The 26,570-nt window shown below is 40.5% G+C and overlaps 1 protein-coding gene across 3 annotated transcripts in view; it reads left to right on the top strand.

Moving 5' to 3' along the window:
* Nucleotides 1-26,570, top strand: part of enok (enoki mushroom) — a 516,902-nt gene that overhangs the window by 466,222 nt on the left and 24,110 nt on the right. The window lies entirely within an intron of this gene.

Consider the following 26,570-nt stretch of genomic DNA (forward strand, 5'->3'; position numbering starts at 1 on the left):
TCGCTCTCTGCCTATAGAAGAAACAGTACCTCGCTATGAAAATGAAGCGTTCAAGGAGCATTTTTGCATCAGTAGGGAGATAATTTAAAATATTGCAGAACGGTATGAAGGAAGTGACCAGTACAAACATCAGTCTGGCCAATATGGAAAACTTTCTGCACTGAGTCAGGTTTGTCTGCAGCTGCAATAATAATAATGGCAGTAATAAGAATTATAATAATCGTTAAGTGTTGCTTTTCCAATATATATTCAAATTTTCCTGTGATTTATTGGGCATCAGACTGCAAGTTTCCGGGATGTTGCAGTTCGGTTTGACATTTCTTTGAGCTCTCTACATAGAATTGTCAAACGATAGACTGTCTTCATTACCAACTTATCTCCACACGTGATCACTTGGCCTGCAGAAGATGAGAAAGTAAATATTGAGTAACATTTCATGAAAAAATGGATTTCCAGGTGTCATTGGTCATATTGAAACTGATAAGCCTGCAAATGATCCCAACTCTTTCACAAATAGAAAAGGACACTATTCCATACAGGTATATTTGATTTATCAACATATGTCTTCATAGTAAACCACTGTTATTATTAATGAATGTTTATATACTGGTACATCAGTTGATTACTTATACAGTAGAATCTCGATTATATGTTCCCGGAAACTACGTTTTCCCGTATTATTCCTTAAAATTTCGTGGTCCCGTGAGCATCCTAATTAAATCACATTGTAAAAATCCTGCATTAACCGTTCCTCGAAGAAACGATTCGCCAGATCAACCGTCCAGAAATTTCAGTCCCATCAACGCTAAATCCTCGATCACACGTTTTTCAAGAAACTGTATCTTACAAAAGACCGGCTACGGCATACTTAACGATCTTCGTGTTGATGTCCCGTCATTGCGGTAAATTAAAGAAGTACTGTACTGGAATAGCGATCGGCGGTGAACTTGCATGAGGGATCATCTTAGCATCGCATTCGGGTAGTACTGTTTAGAGAATCCTCGGAAATCAAAGCAGAGAGTACCCACGACAATTGGAAAGAGACAGAGTGCATTTCGACAGCTCTATTTGAAGACGGAATGAGTTTCGTCAAATCTTCGTACGTACTTGCAAAACGTCTACATTATGTCCAGGGTTAGATGTTTATTTTTTTACTTTTTTCAAGTGCATCGCCAAACAGGTTTTCGGCATTCCCCTCAGGGCACTGTATAGTCACTGGGCTTTCAGGCAGGAATCGAAATGCTCCTTCTTTAGTGACACAAATTTAGTATTTTATTATTATCGTATACGATTATGTTATCGAGACATGAGACATGTACCTTACATACATAAAGCCATGGGAGGTTTCGGGATTGCCTATACTGTTTTTGTCCTAATATAAGACTGGGAATTTCATATTTTTGTGTTAAAATATTATAAAAGCCGCAGTCATTTTATTTGCGCACGTTACATTAAAAAACTTCGTATCATTTCACACTCGTACCGACTTGTACAGCGAGCACGCTTTCCAGCTGAGCTCAAGGTCGTGAATAATCGTAATTTTGGAAGTGTTAATGATATCTTTTTCTCTTTCCAATATGATTGTGATTAGTGACAGGCAGAACTAAATATAATGCATTCGAGAACTTGAGGATTTTTTTGCTAGTTGTTTTACGCCGCACCGACACAGATAGGTCTTACGGCGACGATGGGACAGGAAAGGGCTAGGAATGGGAAGGAAGCGGCCGTGGCCTTAATTAAGGTACAGCCCCAGCATTTGCCTGGTGTGAAAATGGGAAACCACGGAAAACCATTTTCAGGGCTGCCGACAGTGGGGTTCGAACCTACTATCTCCCGAATACTGGATACTGACCGCACTTAAGCGACTGCAGCTATCGAGCTCGGTAACTTGAGGATTGATACTTTCAAAACTATATTCTAGAGTTCAACATAACCTTTAAAAGTCGATGTAGGCCTAATTTACGCTGTACAAGATTTCCATAAACTGGCTAGGAACAGTATACCGGTGACCAAATTACATTGGAAGATTTAAAAGAAAAAAAAAAGATTTTGCCATCATATTGGGCGCTTTTGTATCTAATGTGCTTTATTTTATTAGATTAGAGAATTAAAAACTACTTGTGGTCGATTGTTGTTTGGCTTGGTGTTACGGGTATTCTATTTTTTGAAGAGTTTGGCTGAGCAAAGTTGCTGAACTGAAAGAAGTTTTCAGAGGAAACTGATGAAGTTTCCCCGGTAAAACTGAATGTAATGTTTCGAGATTTTTAAGTCTCGTACCCGTAATAAACGTTTGGAGCCAGCCCCGTGGTCTAACTTGCCTGCCTCTCACCTGGAGGGCCTGGGTTCGATTATTGGCCAGGTCAGGCATTTTTACCTGGATATGAAGGCTGATTCCAGGTTCACTCATTCTACGATTACCTTTAATTGAGAAGCTATTTAATGGTGATATGGCGACCCCGGTCTAAAGAGCCAGGAATAACGGCCGAGAGGATTCGTCACGTGGACCATGCGCCCGTCACCTTGTAATCTGCAAGCCTTCGGACCGAGGGCGGTCGCTTGGTAGGCGGAAGGCCCATTGGAGCTGTAGTTTGGTTTGGCTTAGGGGCGTTTGTAAGATTATAAGTATACATATTTCACTTTTGTGATGTTTAGCCAATATATCGATGGTTCATTCGTTCCGGATTTTCCGTTTTCCCGTGTTGTATGTTTTTTTTGCATGGTCCCTCCAAAAACAGAGAATTGAGGTTCCACTGTAGTACTTTTAATTTCCAGGTGCAAGCTGTGTGACCATAGGCAGAAAAAATTTGATGCTTTTCTGAGGTATCCTGGTTCTGTGCATGATAGCAGAGTATTTAGAAGTTCACCTCTTGGCAATAATTTAGAAGGAAAAAATGTGGTCAGTATTTTCTTTTAGGTGACAGTGGCTATCCTCTGAAGAGAACCATCTACATCATCGGGGTTTTTTTTACACTGCCAGTACTCATGGTAGAATTTAATTCTGGAATAAAGTAGTTATTATTTTAGAAACAGGTCCATTATTCTATAATATTATTAGTTGAGTCATTTTATTGCCAATTACCTTCCATTGAGTAGGCCTAACAATTTGTTTAGCAGAGATGAACAAGAACAGCTTTTTATTTATCCTCAAACAGGATTCTCCCCCGTAATCGGAGTGCATGGGCATTGTAGTTTTTCTTGACCGTTCACGAACCATTCCAACAAATTGCTGTTTAGCGACGGTTCCCAACAAGTACGGCGGAAGTAATAGAGCAGGAAAAGTGGAAGGACAGAAAGTTGTGGAGGAGGCTTGTTAACCATACCCGGGCAACTGGAGTGGGACATTAATAATGATGATGATGAGTGGAACAAATTATAGTAGCAGCCTTAAGTCCTGTTTTGGCACACCAATTATAATAGCAAATCCATACACAAGTGTAACAGCATACAGTACACCAGAATAACAAAGATTTATATGCCCAAAAAAACTATAGTTATTTTTATGTACGAAGGTCAATCAAATATAAATGGGATTTTTTTTCCTGAATGTGAACAGTTGGTAGAACTGGCACCGCGTTTCTGCTATGCTTAGGCGGGTCTGTTAAAAGTGGGGAGAGCGTCCTGTTAGATATTTCCCACCATTTTAACAGCTGCACCCTTCCACTGCAGGACGCATAATTATAAAATTTCTTGCTCGTGAAGGAGTTACAGCGGCGGAAATTTGCCAGATATTGACTGCACAGTTCGGTGATCAAACATTGTCAAGGATGTGTGTGTTTGCCTGGCATAAAATGTTCAAGGAAGAATGAGAACGTATGGAAAATCAGCAACACGATTGCCGTCCCGGACCAGCATTACAGACGGAAACTGTCGTGTGGTTAAAGACATTATTGACGATGATCGACGGGCATGAGCGATGCACAATCAATGCTGCTTACTAGTTTGAGCCATTGAACAAGACAAGGGTTGCGTATCGCCCCAAAAGACAACACCAACCAATTCGACACGACAATGTGCGGCCCCATACTGCAGCTCTGTCTCCAAGCTACAAGAAAGGCACTGGACCACACTTGATCATCCTCCTTACAGCTCAGACTTTTATTGCCCTGCGATTTCCATTTGTTCGGACCGCTTAAAGAAGCTCTAGGAGGGCAGTGTTTTTCAATGAATGAATTTAAATAAAAGATAAAATCATGTTTATATTTGAACCCCCCTTCCCGTGTGTGTGTGTTTTTTATTTATTTATATATACAGGGGCATTTCTTTGAAGTTTTGAGTCGGTTAATTTATAACCACTTGGTTTTCAATAAATAAATTTAATCAACTGTCAGAAAAAGAAAACATATGGTAACGGGATTATATCTGAAAAAGAAACAACTTACTGTGTTCTTTAGACCATAAAACACACTTTTTATTACACAGAGTACTCCATAAAATATGGCTGCATCCGAAGATCTATTATGTTTAAACTCTGAGTAATATGTGATTTGCTTCACCATTGTTCGAAAATATCCCTACAGTACTCTTAGCAGTTGACTCCTTTTATTACCGCAGTACGAAATGGCGGCTATGGTTCACCTGCATTTGTCTGTATGACAGGAATGCGATTTGCTAAGGAATCCCTAGCAATACGGCTCACAACCTCTTCCTTGCCCGCCTCCTTATCATACCAGAAGAAGAAGAAGAAGAAGAAGAAGAAAGTTATAGGTAACCTTCAAGGAAGGGTAGAAAGAAAATCTTTCACTTTGTAATCAGTGGCAAGTTGCGGTAGTGACAAACTGTACACAATGCCAGTTGTACAGAACAAGTTTTCTTACAACATAGCATTTAAATTAAAAGTTCTAGAATGCAAAAATTACAAGGTAATAGAGCAGCAGAAAATTTTAATCTCCATCAACTGAGAAAAATTGCACATTTTCCACCACATTGGTCCTACTTAGTTACAAATCACATACACATACGTGATCCACTTTTTGTGATCTGTGGGTGTACCAGGAATGAAAATTCATAGAAGACTTTCAGCACAATACGGGGACAATGATTTGCCGCAGCGAAGTGTTTACCAGTGGATTGAACATTTCAAAAGGGGTCGCACAATCGTGAAGGATGAGGAAAGATCCACGCATCCATCTGCAGCTGTAACTGATGCCAATGTTGAACAAGTACGCAATATGATCCTGAATAACAGATGAGTGACTGTTGATGACGGAGCAAACCATATGCACATTAGCCATGGTTCTGCATATGAAATCATGCATAACAGGCTTAACTTCCACAAATTCTGTTTGAGACGAGTTCCAAAACAACTCGGTGAAGAGCAGAAGCGCAATCATGTGAGAATCTGTCAGCACCTACTGGACCATCATGCTAACAAAGGTGAAATGTTTCTGAAACGGATCATCACTGGAGATGAAACATGGGTTCACCATTTCCAACCAGAGAGCAAATGGGCAAAACCCCGTATTGTGCTGAAAGTCTTCTATGAATTTTCGCTCCTGGTACACCCTCCAACCACAGAAAAACGGATTACGGAACACTGTTCGTCCATGGTGCAAACAGAGAGTGGCGCGGCCATCTTTACGTTGCAACAGCTCAAGCTATACTGATCTGATAACGCTGAAATCTACCACAGACGTAGACAATGGTGCAATCTAGTGGCTGGTGAGCACACAACGCCATAGAGCCAACCTAAAGACAATTAAACCAAAATTACAGCTACTTATTGACTTCCCCTTGTATATGTTCCACATCCTTCAGATAAGTACGGCTTAGTATGTTGGATGGCGAAAAGTAACAGGTGCTTTGGAGAAGTAGATATTTAGTCCAAACTCCCGATGTGTCACCAACCTCTGTGTTCCTGTGCATATAGGCTGCTGACACATCAGGAGTTTGAACTGAAAATCTACTTCTTCAAAGCACCTGTTACAAGACATGCTGCAAACATCACACAAAAAGTACTGACACCTGTTGACTGAGAAATCTTGGTATCCCTATTACTTTTAGCAGACGCTGATCTGTCTTACGCTCTGAGCTCTAGCTATTCGATGTTCGTGATCATCATTAGTTCAATACAACCTGCTAGTTGCCATTTCTTGATGGATGCAGTATTTTATCATCTCTCTCTTGGCACAGGTCAGGGCAAAATGTACCGTATTTCACGGCATAATCGTCGCCACCGCGTAATCGTCGCATCCTTTATTTTCAATACAAAAATTGGACTTTAAACCTTTAATTACATATTCGTCGCACGTCCAAATTTTGTTCACTAATATGGTTAAAAGGTAAATGGAACTGAAACGTAAGTTGCACATGAATGCGCAATTTAAATACGTGTATGGTTTATGGGCAATTTGGCAACACAGTCACGTTTGCGACATGTTGCACAACGTATAAATAAATAATACCAGTATATGTACGACGCATGGCTTACCGGTAGACTATCGGCAGTTTGACAACGTGGTCGCTAGACAGTGTACTATTTATTCACCACCTACATATTATGCTTACCGGTAGGCTATCGGCAGTTTGACAACGTGGTCGCGAGACAGTGTACTATTTATTCACCCCCTACATATTATGAGTTCCCACTTGAAATACGTAAGGCTGTAAGTTATCGCTTATCGGCAACGTTGCCAGGAAATACCGGCTAGGTAGGTTGAATGGACCTCGAACCAGCCCTCAGATACAGGTAAAATTCCCTGACCCGGTCGTGAATTGAACCCGAGGCCTCCGTGTAAGAGGCAAGCACGCTACCCCTACACCATGGGGCCGGCTCGTGTGTTATTGCGCACGAAGTGAAATCCAAGACGATAAAGCAGATGTTAGGCCACCAGGAATGACTATCTGTCGTGTCTTATTTGTAGTGAGAATTTGCTTCACTTCGTTCACGACCTCGGAAACTATCTAAAACAAGCAGAGCTGGTTGTTTTAGTCGTGCACCAGGTCTTCTATTCCACACAGTTTTAACCCAGTCCAGCATGAGTTCTACGTCCATCCAACCCTTTGGTTGCACTCGTACATGAATTCCACAGGGAAACTGTATATTCTTAGGCATCGTTTTCCTCTTGAAAATGATGTAAGGTGGCAACTTTCTCCCGTCAGCTGTAATGGCTAGCATTGCCGTGCATCACAACTTCTCACTACTGCTGGTTTTCATTAATACACTCCGTGATCCTTTTAGCGCAATAGTGTGTCGCAACCAACGAGCTAAACTGATAAATTGTTGCATGCTTCCTTGCTGCCTAACAGTATTGGCTGCTCTGGAATGGACAGATCACAGATGCATTTATTTGTTTCAGATTTACGTGATTACTGTAGACATGTGTGCGTGAGAATTTAAGTTTTTAATTTGTGTTTTGGGTGTTTGCAGAAATAATTTGTTTTAATAGTGAACAATTACGGAAAGTCATTTATATTGCAAAACATTAACGTGTGAAGCATTTATAAGCGATTATGGGTAAATATAGAAACTATTCCGCGGGCTTCAAGCTAAGCGTAATTGCCTTCGCTGAACAGCACGGGAACAGAGCTGCAGAAAGAAAATTTTCTGTGAGTGAAAAGTTGGTGCGTGACTGGCAGAAAGTAAAAAACAAGCTAAAAAGCACAAACCCTTCTAGACGCGCGTTTAGAGGTCCTAAAACAGGGAAGTTTCCTATAATTGACGAAGAAGTGTTTAGGTACATCAGTGAAATACGTAACAATGGCTGCAGTGTATCATATGAAATGTTACAAATTAAGGGACAGGAGGTAGCGCACAAACACAACATACCGGTAACTCGGTTTAAGGCGACTCGTGGGTGGATTAAGGGGTTCATGCGACGACACAATCTGTCAGTGCGAAGGAGAACAACACTAAGCCAAAAGTTGCCTGCTGATTACACGGACAAGATTGTAAATTTTCACCGATTTGTCATACGTTTGCGCAAGGAAACTTCGTATTTGCTTTCTCAAATCGGTAATGCCGATCAGACTCCAATCTTTTTTGATATGCCTCGCAACAGCACTATTGCGCTAAAAGGATCACGGAGTGTATTAATGAAAACCAGCAGTAGTGAGAAGTTGTGATGCACGGCAATGCTAGCCATTACAGCTGACGGGAGAAAGTTGCCACCTTACATCATTTTCAAGAGGAAAACGATGCCTAAGAATATACAGTTTCCCTGTGGAATTCATGTACGAGTGCAACCAAAGGGTTGGATGGACGTAGAACTCATGCTGGACTGGGTTAAAACTGTGTGGAATAGAAGACCTGGTGCACGACTAAAACAACCAGCTCTGCTTGTTTTAGATAGTTTCCGAGGTCGTGAACGAAGTGAAGCAAATTCTCACTACAAATAAGACACGACAGATAGTCATTCCTGGTGGCCTAACATCTGCTTTGCAGCCACTAGACGTATGTGTTAATAAACCCTTTAAAGACCACTTACGTCGATTTTACAACGAGTGGATGATGAGCGGCGATCAGCAATTGACGCCCGCCGGAAATATCAGGCGTCCACCCTTGGACTTGTTATGCTCATGGGTGAAGAAGAGTTGGGATCTTATACCACCTGAACTAGTCTCCAAGAGCTTCAAAAGGACTGGGATTTCGAATGCACTAGACGGTTCCGAAGATGACGCAGTGTGGCAGGGAGTCGAAGAATCTGATACTGGTATTAACAGAGGCGAGGACGGCGCATCAGATAGCGAAACCTGCGATAGCGACACCGAAGATTTGGAATAAATTGCGTACCGGTAAGTCCGCATTTCACAACAAAGCGATAATTTTGCAAGTGTAATATTTTAACTTTAATACTCAAATTAATGACAAATTAACTTAATACGTTCATTTTTATTTTCAGGTTGGAAAAATGTTCGCCGAATTGTTGCGAAAAATTATGAATTTTGTTTTAGACTATTTTAATTATTTTGATGTATAAACGCGAGTATTACGTGCATCTTAAATTTGTATCAAATACAATTTAGTTATAAATACATTTTTTGAGTAATACAAATACTGGTATTAAATATTCATCGTATAATGGTCGCACCCTAAAATTTTTTTCGAAAATTTTGGTATAAAAAGTGCGACGATTATGCCGTGAAATACGGTAGCTTCCACTGAAGTCTCAGTATCATCCATGGTTGTAACAGTATGGAAGCTGCTGGAGTGTGGGTGGTGCCAAGTAATGCCATTCGGAGCAGGATTCATGGGTCTGATTGTTATGAAAGGTGTTGTTCATAGAGTCAGTCATACTGCAGGAGCACTTTCTCGCCCAGTGTGGAAAACCATGGCAAACTACCTCACTCCTCACTCATACCTCATTTTGGCACCATCATTGGTTGTTGCCGTAACTGAATAACTTTTGGTGGTGCTATTTGAGGATCGACCAGCCTCTGGGCTGATGACCTAACAGACAATTTGTTGTATCTGTACTTCATTCATTGTGGGACTAGTTTCGACCTCTTTTTAACATATGAGGAGCATCGTTTCAAATCGTATTAGGTGCACAGATTATAATTTTACAGGAAGTTAACCAAGACATGTCAAAATTTAAACGCAAAATCTAGGTATTGATGTTATGTTCCGAATCAGTCATGATTCAAATCATTTCCCAATACATGAAGGCATCATTCTAATTATAAAATTTCGCTTAATACGTTTTGAACCAATTCACTGAACAAAATATGTTTTGATACAACCTTTTATTCTCATAATACAATTTGAAACATTCGTTCGAATCCAATGATTTTTATTGACTTTATTGTTAGCTACAGCGCATCGTGTACAGTAAGTTAAGTTATTATTAACACATTTTTAACGCTATATAGATGCTTACAGTCTTGCAAGTAATCCTTCTTCCTTCTTCCTCATGCAAACAGTCACAGTCGCCATCATGAGTCGGCCTACCAGTATCTGACGTTGAACCGATGTTTAGTGCTGAAACATGAAATTGCGAACTGTCAGAACTCCTTCCAGTTGTCTCCAAATCTGGCTTTCAGCAGGTTCTTGACATACAGTATTTTAGCGTCAGGTAATGCTCTCAGTTTATCGATTACGGGAGGTTCATGTACCTGGCCCAGCCTTATGCTTCATTTGAGAATGGTTACGAATTACTTTGAGGGGTCGTCAAACCTATACGTCGGTTCCATATTTCTTTTCTTTTCTCGCCTTTCTTCAGAATCACTCTCTTCATTTCTCTAATCCCGTCCAATTTCTTAAAATGCGTGGCGAGGATCTTGTAGTCCATTTTAACCCATTTTTTTTCCCTAGATGTTTTACAGTCTCCACAGACTGATAGATCTCTCGGTATTACTCGGGAGTAACGATGTCAGAGCATTTACGAAGAAACTTTTTTACAACACCAAAAACCCTGTCTGCGGGTAAAAAGGAATGTCCTCTGACAGGAAAGATGACGACAATCATGGAAATGTTAGCGAGTGATTTGGCTTGTGGCCAGTAAACTAGAGCATGGATAACATGCATGTTCTTGTTTTGGCCTCCACATCCGTCTGCGAACAGCCTGATACAGGTGATCGATTTATCGAAATGTACCTCATTAAAAACAAAGTAACAGCTGATGGACACCTTGTTTGGCCCTCTTTCAGCCTCAGTCTCATTCCATACATGAAATTTTTGATCCTGAATATGACATCGGTAACACACAGTGCGTGAAATAATATTTGGAGCGAAAAGAACGCTTCGCCAATTGATAATTTAAGCAGTGGTTGTACCTGTTGCAAATCAAAGCAGAAGGACATTGTATCAGCAGGTTGTTCGCTCATAAGTTTGTGAAAAGCCTGTGAGCGAATTTTATGTGCTTCCAAATCACCTAGTAAACTGTTCTTTTTAGCTCTTTCTTTTTCAGATTTAATCTGAAAGAGCATTTGAGGGCAGTAACTACAAGCATCCGTCGATGGTGTCCCAAACCCAAGGTTGAACTGTGTATGAAAAATATTGTGGAATAACCATTTTTTCACTTTCAGGTCCGCAGAAACACTCGCATTATACATTGTATGGATTCTGTTTATGTTTAACTGTGCTGGTAGATGAAGCCTCTGACTTTTATTCCTGTTATAATGCAATTCCATTCATCTTAACTGAGAAATAAACGCAATCACCTTTTCTCTCTTTGCAGCAAACAGAGCACTCTTCCTATTCCCGCTTCTCTTCTCTCGAACACCTTTCCATTCTTAACAGCTTTGGATATATTATTAATCCTGGTTTGGCTTATCCCAAACAATTTCGGAAAGAATTTTGAGCAGACCCCTTTTACTTGATCACCATTATTCACCTAGAAAAGAAGAATAAACGACTAGTATGGCTACGCTCATAAGCTGTATTCCGTTCTTGTAAGTTAAGTTGTACTGTGCAATTATATCAACTTTTTCCTTGCAACAGAAGGAAGATGAGACTAAAAACCCCCATCATTTATTGCAATTGACTGTTTACTGAATTACTCATCTATTCACTACAGATAATGACATCCTAATAATAACATGGCATTGAAGCACTTTCCCTTCTCCTGAAATATTGTAGCAGTATTATAAAGAAAAATATAACCTACCTCATTCGACACAACAATGAAATTCCGACTGCGCTTCCCTGCATATTGCTTTCCAGTTCTTCGTGATTTCGGAGATGTAACTTTTATCATATGGCTCAGTCGGCGATCTTGTTCCACTTTGTTTGGTACGCTGTAAACTATATATTTTTTCTTTCACCAGGTAGAATTCTGGGATGCTCCCACGCTTGAATCTGCCTGCCTTGTAATTGTATGGTGCCTCGAAATTAGTTAAATGCGGATCGCGATTCAAGTACCTAAAATAAAAATACGTCCACGTAATCATTCACGTTGTTGTAGGACTAGCAGTAAATATGGTAAGAAAAACTTATGCAATGTACAAAAACATGTTTATGCAATCTTTCCCACGCAAAACACACATCTAATATACCGACAAAACCAATTTCATTGATAATGATCATTCGTAACTTACAACCGGAGTGTTTACTTACCGAGCTTCCTGATCACATTGTCTTTTAGTTTTTGCAACTCTTATTCGCTTTAGACTTCCTTTCGAACGCTCTCCTACGGGTAAGTAGCCCTCCATGGTGATTGAAAGTGAACGGGCATGCAAGCAATACCATACTGTCAAATACAATATAAAAATAGCGGGAACAGCCAATAAAAGAGCGGGATAGATGCAGGCTGGGAAACATTATCGTGAACATAATATGTTTTAAACCATTTGCCGTCGTGCACATAATACGATTTATTCCGAATCATGTTTTTCAGCACTGAATTCCTATGGGAAAGAATACGATATGACCCGATCTAACTCAACAGCTTTAAAGAGCATATCCTTATTGACGGGAAACCGCATCAAAACATATTCTGACCTCGACTGCATTTAATACGTTTTGAAACGATGCTCCTCATATGTCATCATCCTCAGGCATAGATGCCATAATAGGAATAATATCAAATATAACAAAAGCAATCACCAAATATAACATTGAAAAACACTTCGTATATCCTAATATTTGTTAACATAGAAATAGAAACCAATGAAACATATCTATAAGCACACTGTGCCGATTGCAGAGACATTATTTATCACTTAGACACTGTCTAAAACCAATGTTCAACCGGCCATGTTTAAATACTGCCAAGAACACGTGTTTAACCTCAAATGAGAGGAGTGAATCACAATCAGAGGTTATGTATACCATGAAACATGTAATTTCTATTATCATATTTGATATGATTCCAGGAAGAAAGGTTAGTCCGACGGCCTCTCTGTGAGTCGCCCGCTGCGAAATCGCAGCAGTTCATTTGAAATGTACGGGCAAGTAGAGCTTAAAATACAATTTTGCTTACAGTCCGGTAAAAGTCAACTTGAATTCAATTCTTGACAACCGATATATTTTATTATGCACGGGGTGATTTCCATGAAATTATAGGTCACTTCGATTATATACACGTCAGAATTACTTGTCCTAATCGTCAGAGGGCTGTCACATACATCAACCGGGAGGGATTCACTTATATTTACTGCCATGTAAGCACACATATAGTGAAAACTAAAAAGTAGGTTGTGTTTTTTGTATGAATAATCGACGCGCTAATTCAGATAAGTTTTCGGCAAGTATGAGATAGGAAAGGGCAATTGGTGGTGATGGTGGTGATTATTGTGTAAAGAGGAGGACAGGGAAAGAAGAGCCGTGGCCATAATAACAGCACTAGTATTTGCCTGGTGTAAAAATAGGGAAACCACAGAAAACAATCTTCAGGTCTGCCGACGATGCTTTTTGAATCTACGTCTCCAGAATGCAAGCTACATCTATATGGCCCATACAACACATTCGGTTTACACATTACTATTGCATACCTGCCAAGTATTCCTTTTTTTTTTTTTTTCTCTCCGTAAAATGTACGAATTTTGAGTGTGTTTTACAGTTGTACGGGTGAACAATGTTATTGTATGGATTTTGAATATCCGCACTTGGTTTCGCTTTTTGCGGTCAAATCGGATTTGTTTGACATTTGATAGTAGCTGGTAATACGAGATGCAGTATTTGAAATTCGACCGGTAAATGTATAATCCCATTATCGATTATCACCGTGCTTTTGTCACCTGTTCTACCTCAACTGCTACTTCATTCAATGAGATGTTCTCAAACAAGTAGCAGGCTGCAATTTTCAAGAAAAGAAATCCGTGAAAAGTAGCAGGCAGTGGATTTATATAAAACAACTTTAGTAACTGCGTCGTGCTTCATAGCAGCTGAAAGGCTTTGTTTGTGTGCGTTTCATTGGCAGTAGTTCTGAAACTCGTGGAATTGTTTGACAAATTTCTAAGCGATTTAGTTAATGTTCGTAATGAGTGCAACTAAGAAACGACATTATCAGTCTTTCCGGGAGGCGTATTCTGCTTAATTTCCTTGTTTTATATAATCATGGAAAATGTTCCCAGTGTTATAGGTCGGCCGCTCGTTCTTGGCCAGTCACTTGAGCGCGGGAACAGTAGACCGAGTCTAGAAGAGCATGTGACTTATCATGTGACTTACCCATGCCAGTCTTCGGGCACCCTTCGCCCCGTGCATCTGTCCATCTGTCGCCACGCTGCAGGTTGTATAAGAAGCGGTCAGAGCAGAGCAAAACAAAGCAAAGCAAAGCAACTTTTACTTCACACGAAATCTTTATACACATTATTCTTTACACTAAAACATTCACATCGCTAGTAGGCATTACTGTACGTTCCAGTTAACTAAAAAATAATAATATATGTTCTAACTTTCTACTGAGGTAAAGTATTAATACTAATATTCACAGGAGCTAATAGTGGAGGCTTTAATTCAGTTCCTCTACACCTGACATCGCTGTGTCCTCACTGTCTCCACTTTCTGTTGTGTACCGATTTGTTAAGCTCTCTGCAGTCTATTGAAACCTGTTTCTCGCAACACCCACTGGTGCAGATACATGACCTTCTAGCCAGGTTAAGCGATGCTAGCACCAGAATTACTTTCGCGTGGCTTCCAAGCCACGTTGGGATTGCGGGAAACGAACTTGCGGATGAAGCAGCAAAGGAAGCTGCACTTATACCTCCAAGACCCGTCAATGTACCTGCTAAGGACATTTGTTAAGCTACATCGAACCATCTTGGCGTTCTGGGAATCGGAGTGGCTAGATATCCGAACTCCCAACAAGCTGAGAGCAATTAAGAAGATAACTACCATGTGGCGGTCCTCTTTCCGACCTTCACGGAGAGAGGCCATAGTACTGTGCAGGCTGAGGATAGGTCATTTACGATCCACGCACTCTTATCTCCTAAAGAGGGAAGACCCCCCAGTGTGTTCTTGTGGTGCCGAATTCACTGTGGCCCACATCCTCACAGAGTGCGCCGATCTCTCTGGCCTAAAACGGAGCCTCGGCCTGCAGGAAACACTCGAATGCATACTAGCCGATGACGCGACTACTGCTGATCTCGTCATCCGCTTTATGTGCGACAGTGGACTTATCAAGGGTATGTAAATTACAAGTGTACTGTTACTCAGGGAACGTACGTTCCCTTTTGATACATTAGTAATCCTTTCGGCCTAGTTTTATAATAATTTTTTGTTTTATTTTGTACTGCGTTTCCAAAATCCTTTGTTGAATAAATAATTTTGTTTTGTATTTTAAATTTCTTTTCCACTTATTTGTTCAGAGAGGATGATTACCTCGTACTTCCTCTTAAAACAAAAATCACCACCACCACCACCATCTCCTGATTGTATGTTCTCACCGGATTCACTGTCACTAATGTCACTACTGCCATTAACTGTGAATGCTATTCTTTCAATAGCATCTTCGATTAGTCCTTCCCGTGCATACTATTCTAATTCATTTTCCTCTGTGCGACGGCAAACCTTTCTCCATTCCTCTTCTCTGATTTCTAATAATCTTTCCCTGCACAATGCGATAACATCGCCCATTTTAAAAGTGGTGTTCCTACTTCCTACCCATTGTTTCACGTCAGCCCATATCATTTCTATGGGGTTTAAATCAGGGTGGTATGGGGGTAGTCTCAAAGTAGTGTACCCATGTCTTGCCATAATTTCATCTATGAGATACTGCTGATGGAGTGGTTTGTACAATTTAATAATGTACAATTCAGCCTTTAGCATACTCTCTTCAAACGAAATTCCTTTCCCTCTAAGCCATGCTTTCATGGTGTCTTTCCTACTATTAGAGGTTGGAGTTTTGTTCAGACGAACGTTATGGTAAGAAGCATTATCTATTACCAGCACAGAATTAGGTTGTATGGTATTGTTCTATCAACCAGCGCTGATAATTTTCAGAGTTCGTTTCATTATGGTAGTCTCCCGTCGACCGCCCCGATTTGAACATTAATAGAGCGTTCGTATAAAACCCGACGAGCCACCGGTGTGAACGATTATTAATCTACTGCTCTTCGATACAGGTGTCGTCAAACCTGCTTCCATGTCATCACTCCAGTTCTTAGGGCTTGAGTGGCTACCATGAATGTAAGACTCGTCTTCATAAACTATGGGACGACCCTCCTCTCAATATTTCGTAATTGCCTTCAGGAACTGAATACGCAAAGACCTAATGTCATGCCTTTCTATCAGAATAGCCCTGTTGTTTCTTGTCTTTTTTCATTTAAAACCCATATTCTTCAAGATAAGTTTTAAACTTGTTTTCGCTCCTGTAAACTTTATGCTATCCTCATCCTGAAGTCTACGAAGGAGTTTGCCAGTTGTTGGCGCATATTTCTCTACAAGATAAAAGTCATGCACACTACGGCGTATCACAGACACGTCGAAGTCATCCACACCAGTAATATGTTTCCTTACTGCGTGCTTTTTCCCAGGCGTTCCAAATGATGATCCTGTTTTTTCAGCGGCTTCCCTGTCCCTAATAATCCGTCTCACAGATCGTTCAGACACACGAGTCGCCCTTACGACCCTTTTCTGAACCTTTTTCAAAGGGATCATCACTTCACCGGCCGCTGCTTCTCTCTTCATAAATTCGTGTACGTTCGAAATTATTTCATGTGATTGATTATGCAATGTTTTCGACGCTAGTTTCAAATGAACGGGAGGCATTGTAAGAAAGTAAAAACAAACCACTAGTCACTATTCTTACCGCTCGCGTTAGTCTAGTGTCCGCACGCTATCGGTTCGAGGAGAGAACTGAGACCATAATTATTGTGCGCATGCCCTGCACGGGGAGATCACTGCGCACGTCAAATGTACTGGTTACCATAGTGGGAAGAAACTTGTAGGCTCGCTATGCATGGAGAGACCACTGCGCACGTGAATTGCACCGGCCAAGAACGAGCGGCCGACCTATAAGTGAAAACAGATGAGCACTCATCAAGATATAACTTTATGTAAGTATTTCATTTCAGGGGTGATCATAACATATAGAGTAAAACCTCAATGCATCGTTTTTCAGGTGGCAGGGGGGAAATGACGATGGTTGCGGGAAAACTATAAATGCGGCCAACATAAAAAATTGGGGGAAAGCAAAATAATAAAATATGGGTACTGTATTTGGACATTTTTCGTTATGTAAATATATTATTATTATTATTATTATTATTATTATAAAACAACAATAATGGCGCGTGGCCTCCGGAGCTGGGTGCAGGTCTTTCGAGTTACCGCGTGATAAGCGATCTATGTGCATATGAAAATGCGTCTCTACTAAGATGAATTAGAATGTTTAATTTGGCAAACAGACAGCCCCCAAGCCGTTGGAATTAATCAAGGAAAGTTAAAATCCTCGACCCAATCGAGATCCCTTGAACCAAAGGCCAACATGTGCCATTTAGCTCACACTATACATAAATCAATATTTGTTTTTTATAATTATTATTTAAAATACAGGATCGGTTTCGACCCTAGCGGGTCATCCTCAGCTGGACATACATATACATATAACACATCGTACAATTGCAAACATTACCATATTTTTAGAAAGGAATATCATGTGACGGTAACATGTCAGGTTGTACCCATGAGTAGGGCATTCGTCAAATTGCACATCTGAGAAAAGTTAATATTCGTAAACTTAAAACTAACTTATAAGTATACATAAAATAAAAACATATGCGTAAAACACTTTCATGCTTGTGAATGTTTGAGTTTATGGCTTGCACTGTTTGTTAATTCTTCGGTTTGACTGAACTTTAAACTAACTTTATAACATGGGACAGACGCACCATATCATCACTATTTATATGGACGCAACTCCTCACAGTATTTCATATACTAGTCCTGAACTGAATACAGCCTGTGCTGAAACGGCCGCTGCTATCTATGCAGTAGCAGCAGTCCTCCGAGAGATAGAAAATCGTAATCTTATGTGCGATGAACTGAAAGTGTATACTGATTCCAATGTTACTCTCTATACTCTGTATACGGGCCATGGCCCAATGCTATATATGAACACATCTTTATTGCCAATGTATACTTTTATTGTAAATAAAGCTGCACGGAGAGGTATTCGCTTCTCGTGGCTGCAGGTCGACTCCCGACAGAACCCTGCTGAAGCTCCTTCCCACGCAGTGCTTAACACATTACACGTGCTGGCCTGAATCTATTTAAGCCAGCTTTCACGGGAATGCTTGTGAATGTTCGAGTTCTTTGCACTGTTTCTTAATTTTTCAGTTTGAGTGCTATCATTAAGTCTAGTTGTCCAGAACTGTGCATTATATTAAAAACTCAATGGCTTGAATTGTAATATGAGTTACATTTTGAAATACCAATATCTCATATTTACAATATTTTGTCACCATATGTACACGAAGGATAAGAAATACCTTGCATCTCTAAAAGGCAAAATATAGACGTAGTGTGGATTCAGTTGAGGCTTGGACGGAAGTGTAGAAATTGCAGCTTGCCGTATATAAAATCCAGTTGTTTACATTGAAAGATGAGTCGTAATGTTCTTTGCCATATTAAGATGATGATGTGTTGCATTAAACCAGAGTGGAGGCTCCTTCCTTTTTTGTAGTTGTGTGATATTGTAAGAATTGTTGCTATTGTGCTCTTGCGGTTGTATATGGTTTGGGAGCACGTTATGTACTGCTTTGTGTCTGTCCCGGGCTAATGCTGTTTGTTGCTGTTCATCATAGTTTAACTGTCAACATTAAGTTTGAGTGTCCCTTTTGACCCAGGCTCAATTCATACACACAGAGTTTTAAAACTTGATCAAAAGAATTGGAAAGTTGGATTGTAACAAGTTTCAACATATGTCAATTCAAGTGTGTAACAATCAATACCTATAATAAGAAATGTTAAAACATGAGCTGCAGATAGCAAGACAACGATCACATTAATTCTTCAGCCTGATCTCAAAAAACATTTGTGAGAGTGTAATATAGTCATTTTTCAAGTTTATAAGAAGTGACAAAGATTCCTCAAGATTTTAGTGAAACATTTTAAGCTTGCTAATGACAAATCAATGATATAAGTGCTAGGTCAATATTCCTAATTAGTCTTAAGATTCTAAAGTGGCTGAAGATGCTCAGAAAATGAGCGAAAAATGTACCATGTTTTAATAATTTAGCAATAAAATAAGGATGAAATCCTAATTTTGTAAGCTAGTTGAGTATTGAATAGGTGGAATAACAAATGTATTGTTTTTACTTTCATTTGAATTCAATACGGGTTTTAAAATGAGAATAGTCACTTGCAACATATCACTTACTCGAGCAGATCATCTCTTTTCTCCCAAGTCTTCCCAGTCCAAACTTTGCAACATTTTTATAATGCTACTCTTTTTTGTTGTTGTTGTTGTTGTTGTTGTTGTTGGAAATCATCCAGAACAAATCCTGCTGCTTTACTTGGATTTTTTCCATTTCTTGAATCAAGTAATCCTGGTGAGGGTCCCATACACTGGAACCATACTCTATTTGGGGTCTTACCAGAGACTTATATGCCCTCTCCTTTACATCCTTGCTACATCTCCTAAACACCCTCATAACCATGTGCAGAGATCTGTACCCTTTATTTACAATCCCGTTTATGTTATTAAGCCAGTGAAGGTCTTTCCTTATATTAACACCTAGGTACTTACAGTGATCCCCATAAGGAACTTTCACCCCATCAATGCAATACTTAAAACTAAGAGGAGTTTTCCTATTTGTGAAACTCACAACCTGTCCTTTAGTCTGATTTACTCTGGGTGTACCTCTTGTTCTTCTTCCTTCAATCTTAGTCTCTATCTTCCACTGTGGTATCCTTTCCTCTCTGATCCTCTTCACATGTCCTGACCATCTCAGTTTATTTCTCTCCATTCTGTCTGAGAACTTTTCAACTTCCCAGATTCCTTCTGGACATCCTTATTTCTTATCCTGTCTTTCTCAATCTTGTCTATTATACTTTGTAAAATTGCATCTCACTGGCTTGGATTTTACTCTTTTCTGTTTTTGTTACTGTCCATGTCTCTGCTGCATATATCAGTATGGGGCAATAATCTTAAACCTCATCCTTTTACTCTTCCTCGATACTTCCTCCTTCCAGATCAAGTTCCTCACACTAGTAAAATACATTTCTGTGTTGTATACTTATACTGATCTTCATATCCAAACCTGCATCAGTTCATTCCCAAGTTCTTGAAACTTTACACAATTTCAACGTCTACTCCCCCCAATTTTGACAGTACCTTTCCCTTCTCTTCCTCTAGTCAGTATCATTGTCTGGCTTTTCTTCATGCTTATTTTCATTTTATAATTACCAATATACTTGTTCAGTATGTCATGTTGTCCCTTTATTTCCTCTCCATTTGTTCTCCACACCACAATGTCATCTGCAAACAAGATCAGTCCATTACACAAGTTTCTAATGATATTTATGACATCTATGGGAATTTCATGTGCTCCCTCCAAAAAGTCTGCCATTAGATGCTCTATTCTATTTTGGCCTGTAACTTGTAGTCCAGCTAATATATACGGGGCAGTCAAATGAAAATCAAACACTCACCATAACACATTCTGTTTGAAAGGTAGCAACACTGCTGTTACTTATTGATACTGCCATTGCTGTGGTAGGAGAACTGCATAGTGACAACTCACAGGTGCATGCAGTTGTTGGGTTATGTCTTTGTGGTGCGCGGACTAGTCTACTGTGTCCGTCCAGCTGTAGAAATGGAGGCGAGCATAGAAGAACGGAGAAGTGTTGTTTGTTTTCTGGTGGCTGAGGGTGTTGGAGTGTGTGAAACTCATCATCGCTTGTCTGCTGTATATGGCAAACACTGCATGTCATTGATGAGTATGCACGAGTGGCATAGGAAATTCCGAGAAGGGCGCACATCACTGCAAGACGATGCATGCCCAGGACAGGTCCATCAAGCCATTATTCCTGTTGTGATAGGGCGAATTGATGGCCTTATCCAGTAAAACCGATGAATCATGGGGGAAGAAATTTATGTTCAGGCGTCATTAGCCATGGTTCCGTGAATGCTGTTATAAAAGATCACTTGCATTTCCACAGTATTTGCATGTAGTGGATTCTGTATCAACTGATGGAGGCACAAAAGATTGACAGAATGGCGTCATGTCCGAGTCATCTGCAGCGGTACCTTGAGGAAGAGTATGCTTTCCTGTCCTATATCGTCACAGTGGACGAAACGTGGTGCCACCATTTCGTGCCTGACAGCAAACTGCAAAGTCAACAATGGAAGCATTGCAATTGTCCCCCGCCAAAGAAATCCAAAGCTCTTCACACAAATCCCAGTACAGTCATGATGATCTCTTTTTTCACACAAATTCCAGTACAGTCATGATGACCATCTTTGACTGCATAGGTCCCCTGCTTGTCAACTTTCTCAGGCATGGAACCACAATCAATTCTCAGCACTACAAAGACACTTCACAGAAAATATGATGTACCATAAAGTCTAAACGCCCTGGAATGCTGTTGGATGGAGTCGTCATGTTGAATGATAATGCTCGCCCCCAGACTTCCAATCTGAAGAAGGCTACGCTTCAGCGATTTGGTAGGGAAACACTACAGCATCCTCTGTACAGCTCAGATCTTTCACCTTGTGATTTCACACTTATGGTGACCTGTAGAAAGACATTCATGGACGTCACTTTCATTCGGACAAGGAGGCATTGTGGATCCGTCAGCGACCTACCTCTTTCTCCAAAACTGGGATTGATCATCTCGTCTCCCAGTGCAATAAATGTATTAACACTTTTGGTAATTACTTTTCAATAAAACCATTCCACAGTCATGTTGTAGTGGGTGTTTGGTTTTCATTTGCCTGCCCCTTATAGAACTATCGAGCGAGTGTCTGTGCGGTTTTGGTCCCGTAGCTATCAACTTGCATTCGGGAGATAGCGGGTACGAACCCCATTGTTGGCAGCCCTGAAGATGGTTTTACATGGTTCCCATTTTCACACCAGGCAATTACTGGGGCTGTACCTTAAGTAAGGCCACGGTCGCTTCCTTCCCACGCCTAGCCCTTTCCTATCCCATCGTCGCCATGAGACCTACCTGTGTCGGTGCGATGTAAAACAAATTGAAAATAAAAAATTTAGAACATGATTGCTAGTCTTCTACAGAAATGAAGTTAGGGATATTGTCAGTTAACTACACCCACATCATCCATGTCTTTGTGTGTTTGAGCCCGATTATGGTGAGGATGAATGATCAGTGTTGATTGTTTGCTATCAGTAGGATTGTCTTGAGTTTGTCTCTTTGTTCTGAACATTAACCCGTTCGGTGGGCAATGCGGTGAGATCCGCGGCTACAATTCGCTTGCTCGGCGGGGAGCACCGATATATCCGCCGATTCAAGTTATTTTTTTTTCCTCAGTTGCCTGCCTGCAGAGGCTTATTACTCTTTCAGCAGCGTATTCTGGATGAGTCTGCCCTCTGATGTGAAATTTTTCAACTATGTTCTTCCAATACCAATGTCTCATCCACAAGTTGCATCATAAAGTACACAACTTATGTCCGGGCAATAACTACCTAAAGCTCAATAGCCTCGCGCTGAAGCTTTGGCTCATTTCCTAATCGTCCTAATAATATTGCTGTAGGAGGGATTTGTAGAGATTATGATACTGAACTGACCTCTCTGATGACATTTTAGAACTGTGACCTAATTTATTATTCCCAGTCTTGTGTTCTTCCTTCACAACTGGAGTGTGTGTTTACCGGGAGTTACACACCATTTATTATCATACGCATCTATAATACAGCATCGATTCATGATTTCCGTCCACACTGCAGAGACCAGAGTTCTATTCGATCCTTTTACGTACATACATTATCATTATAGACTGCTATGCCTTTCAGCGTTCAGTCTGCAAGGCTCTGTGAATTTACTAAACATCGCCACAATCCTCGATTTGCAACTAGTGTTGTGACCTCATTTAGTTCTATACCTCTTATCTTTAAATTGTTAGAAACAGAGTCTAACCATCGTCGTCTTGGTCTACCTCTACTTCTCTTACCTAGGTAACCTATCCTCCTCCATTCGCCTCACATGACCCCACCACCAAAGCCGGTTTATTCGTACAGCTTCATCCATCGAGTTCATTCCTAAATTAGCCTTTATCTCCTCATTCCGAGTACCCTCCTGCCATTGTTCCCACCTGTTTGTACCAGCAATCATTCTTGCTACTTTCATGTCTGTAACTTCTAACTTATGAATGAGATATCCTGAGTCCACCCAACTTTTGCTCCCATAAAGCAAAGTTGGTCTGAAAACAGACCGATGTAAAGATAGTTTCGTCTGGAAGCCGACTTCCTTCTTACAGAATACTGTTGATCGCAACTGCGAGCTCACTGCGTTAGCTTCACAACACCTTGATTCAATGTCACTAACAATATTACCATCCTGGGAGAACACACAACCTAAATACGTGAAATTATCGACCTGTTTTAGCTTTGTATCACCAATCTGACATTCAATTCTGTTGAATTTCTTACCTACTGACATCAATTTATTCTTCGGGAGGCTAATTTTCATACCATACTCATTGCACCTATTTTCAAGTTCCAAGATATTAGACTGCAGGCATTTGGCACAATCTGCCATTAAGACCAAGTCGTCCAGCATAGGCCAGACTGCTTACTACATTTCCACCTAACTGAATCCCTCCCTGCCATTTTATACCTTTCAGCAGATGATCCATGTAAACTATGAACAGCAAAGGTGAAAGATTACAGCCTTGTCTAAACCCTGTAAGTACCCTGAACCAAGAACTCATTCTACGATCAATGCTCACCAAAGCCCAATTGTCAACATAAATGCCTTTGATTGATTTTAATAATCTACCTTTAATTCCATAGTCCCCCAGTATAGGGAACATCTTTTCCCTCGGTACCCTATCGTATGCTTTCTCTAGATCTACGAAACATAAACACAACTGCCTATTCCTCTCGTAGCATTTTTCAATTGCCTGGCACATACTGAAAATCTGATCCTGACAGCCTCTCTGTGGTCTGAAACCACACTGGTTTTCATCCACCTTCCTCTCAACGACTGATCGCACCCTCCCTTCCAAGATGCTAGTGAATACTTTTCCTGGTACAGTATACTAATCAATGGGATACCTCGATAGTTGTTGCATTCCTTCCTGTTCCCTTGCTTATAGATAGGTGCAATTACTGCTTTTGTCCAATCTGAAGGTATCTTACCAACACTCCATGCTAATCTCACTACTCTATGAAGCCATTTCATCCCTGCCTTCCCACTATACTTCACCATTTCAGGTCTAATTTTTATCTATTCCTGGTGCTTTGTGACAATGGAGTTTATTTACTATCCTTTCCACTTCCTCAAGCGTAATTTCACTAACAAAATTTTCCTCCTCCTAATGAGCTTGGCTGTTCGCAACACCACCAGGATGATTTCCTTTTACATTGAGAAGATATTCAAAATATTCCCTCCACCTCTCCAGTGATTCCCTGGGATCTATTATGAGTTCGCCTGAATTACTCAAAACACTGTTCATTTCCTTTTTCCCTCCATCAGTTTCTTTATTACTGTCCAGAAAGGTTTCCCTGCTGCCTGACCTAGCCTTTCCAGGTTATTACCAAAATCTTCCCACGACTTCTTTTTGGATTCAACAACTATTTGTTTTGCTCTGTTTCTTTCATTTACGTACAAATCCCTGTCTGCCTCGGCCCTTGTTTGGAGCCATTTCTGATAAGCCTTCTTTTTACGTTTACAAGCTGCTCTCACTTCATCATTCCGCCAAGATGTTCGTCTTTTCCCATCTTTACACACAGTTGTTCTTAGACATTCCCTTGCTGTTTCTACTACAGCATCCCTGTATGCCACCCATTCACTTTCTATGTCCTGAACCTGCTTACTGTGTACTGTTCGAAACTTCTCACTATCATATCCATGTACTTCTGTCTAATTTCCTCATCCTGAAGATTTCTACCCTTATTCGTTTGCAGACAGAGTTCCCTTTCTCTACCCTAGGCCTAGAAATACTTAGTTCACTACAGATCAGATAGTGGTCTGTATCATTGAAAAATTCCCGGAAAACTCGTACATTCCTAACAGATTTCCTGAATTCGAAGTCGGTTAATATATAGTCTATTATAGATCTGGTACCCCTAGCCTCCCATGTGTATCGGTGAATAGCCTTATGCTTGAAGAATGTATTCGTAACAGCTAAACCCATACTAGCACAGAAGTCCAGCAAACGCTTCCCATTCCCATTGGCTTCCATATCTTCCCCACATTTACCAATCACCCTTTTGTACCCTTCAGTTCTATTCCCAACTCTCGCATTGAAATCACCCATTAGCACTATTCTATCCTTGCTGTTGACCCTGACCACGAAGTCACTCAATGCTTCATAAAACTTGTCAACTTCATCCTCATCTGCACCCTCACATGGTGAATACACGGAGAGAATTCTAGTCCTAATTCCTCCAACTGACAAATCTACCCACATCATTCGCTCATTTTCATGCCTAAGAGAAACTATGTTCCGTGCAATGGTATTCCTGGTAAAGAGCCCTATCCCAGACTCTGCCCTTCCCTTTCTAACACCCGTCCAAGTACACTTTATAATCTCCTTCCTCTTCCTCATTATCTCCCCTTACCCGAATATCACTTACTCCTAGTACATCCAGATGCATCCTCTTTGCTGACTCAGCCAGTTCTACTTTCTTTCTTCCATAAGCCCCATTAATATTGATAGCTCCCCATTGAATTCCATTTCGTTCGCCACGTTGTTTCCAAGGAGTCCCTCACCTGTCAAATGGGAGTGGGACTCCATTACTTCCATAGGTCCGAGGCTTGCTTAAAATGTTCTGAGCTCGGTAAATTCATGCAGCAGGATGCTACCCTGCTTGCACATGGTCCAGGTGAGGATCTCTCCTCTATCGGGTTATGGACCACCGGTGAATTGTGTAGTCCTAGCCGCCTGAGCACAAGGAGGGCCACGACTACTCAGAATATGTCCGAGATGCCCACTCGCATTCCATAGCAACTGGTATCCCAACTCTCAGGACCACTTACTAGGCCACTCAACCGTTGCCCATGGTTCACAATGTAGGACGTGACTACAGGAACCCACGCCATGAACCATTTTATCCTTTTTCTTTTTTCTTAATTATTTTCCGCTAAAATGTCTAAAAGGAATTACCGGCCCCTACCATTAGAGGAAGATATTTTACTGGCCATGATGAACAAAATATTGGAATTTAGTGGGGAGAATAGTGAACATAGTGAAGTAAGTTCTGCCGAAGGGGAATTCGTAAGTGACGGGAACTTACCTGGAATAATTACTGCAGGCTTGAATGTACAGGGTTCGATTCCAGTTCAAGTAGCGATCATGACAGTGACATTGATGACAATAATACTGATTACAATTCAACCAGTGCTAGTTCTTTGTCAAGTTATACTGACAATGGACAAAGAAGGTCCCGCATTGATCCAAAATTCCATCATCATGTAAAGGGGAGTTCTTAGGGAAAACAAAAACGAGCAAAATATTTTAATTATTTTTTATGACGAGATATGCCAGAACATAGCTGAACAGACAAATGATGCCCAGCAAGAAATTGCTCACAAAACCCAGTTTAGTAAGATGAAACGAAGTAGTATT

The sequence above is a fragment of the Anabrus simplex genome, chromosome 1, assembly GCF_040414725.1.
Source record: "Anabrus simplex isolate iqAnaSimp1 chromosome 1, ASM4041472v1, whole genome shotgun sequence".
NCBI classification, from domain to species: Eukaryota; Metazoa; Arthropoda; class Insecta; order Orthoptera; family Tettigoniidae; genus Anabrus; species Anabrus simplex.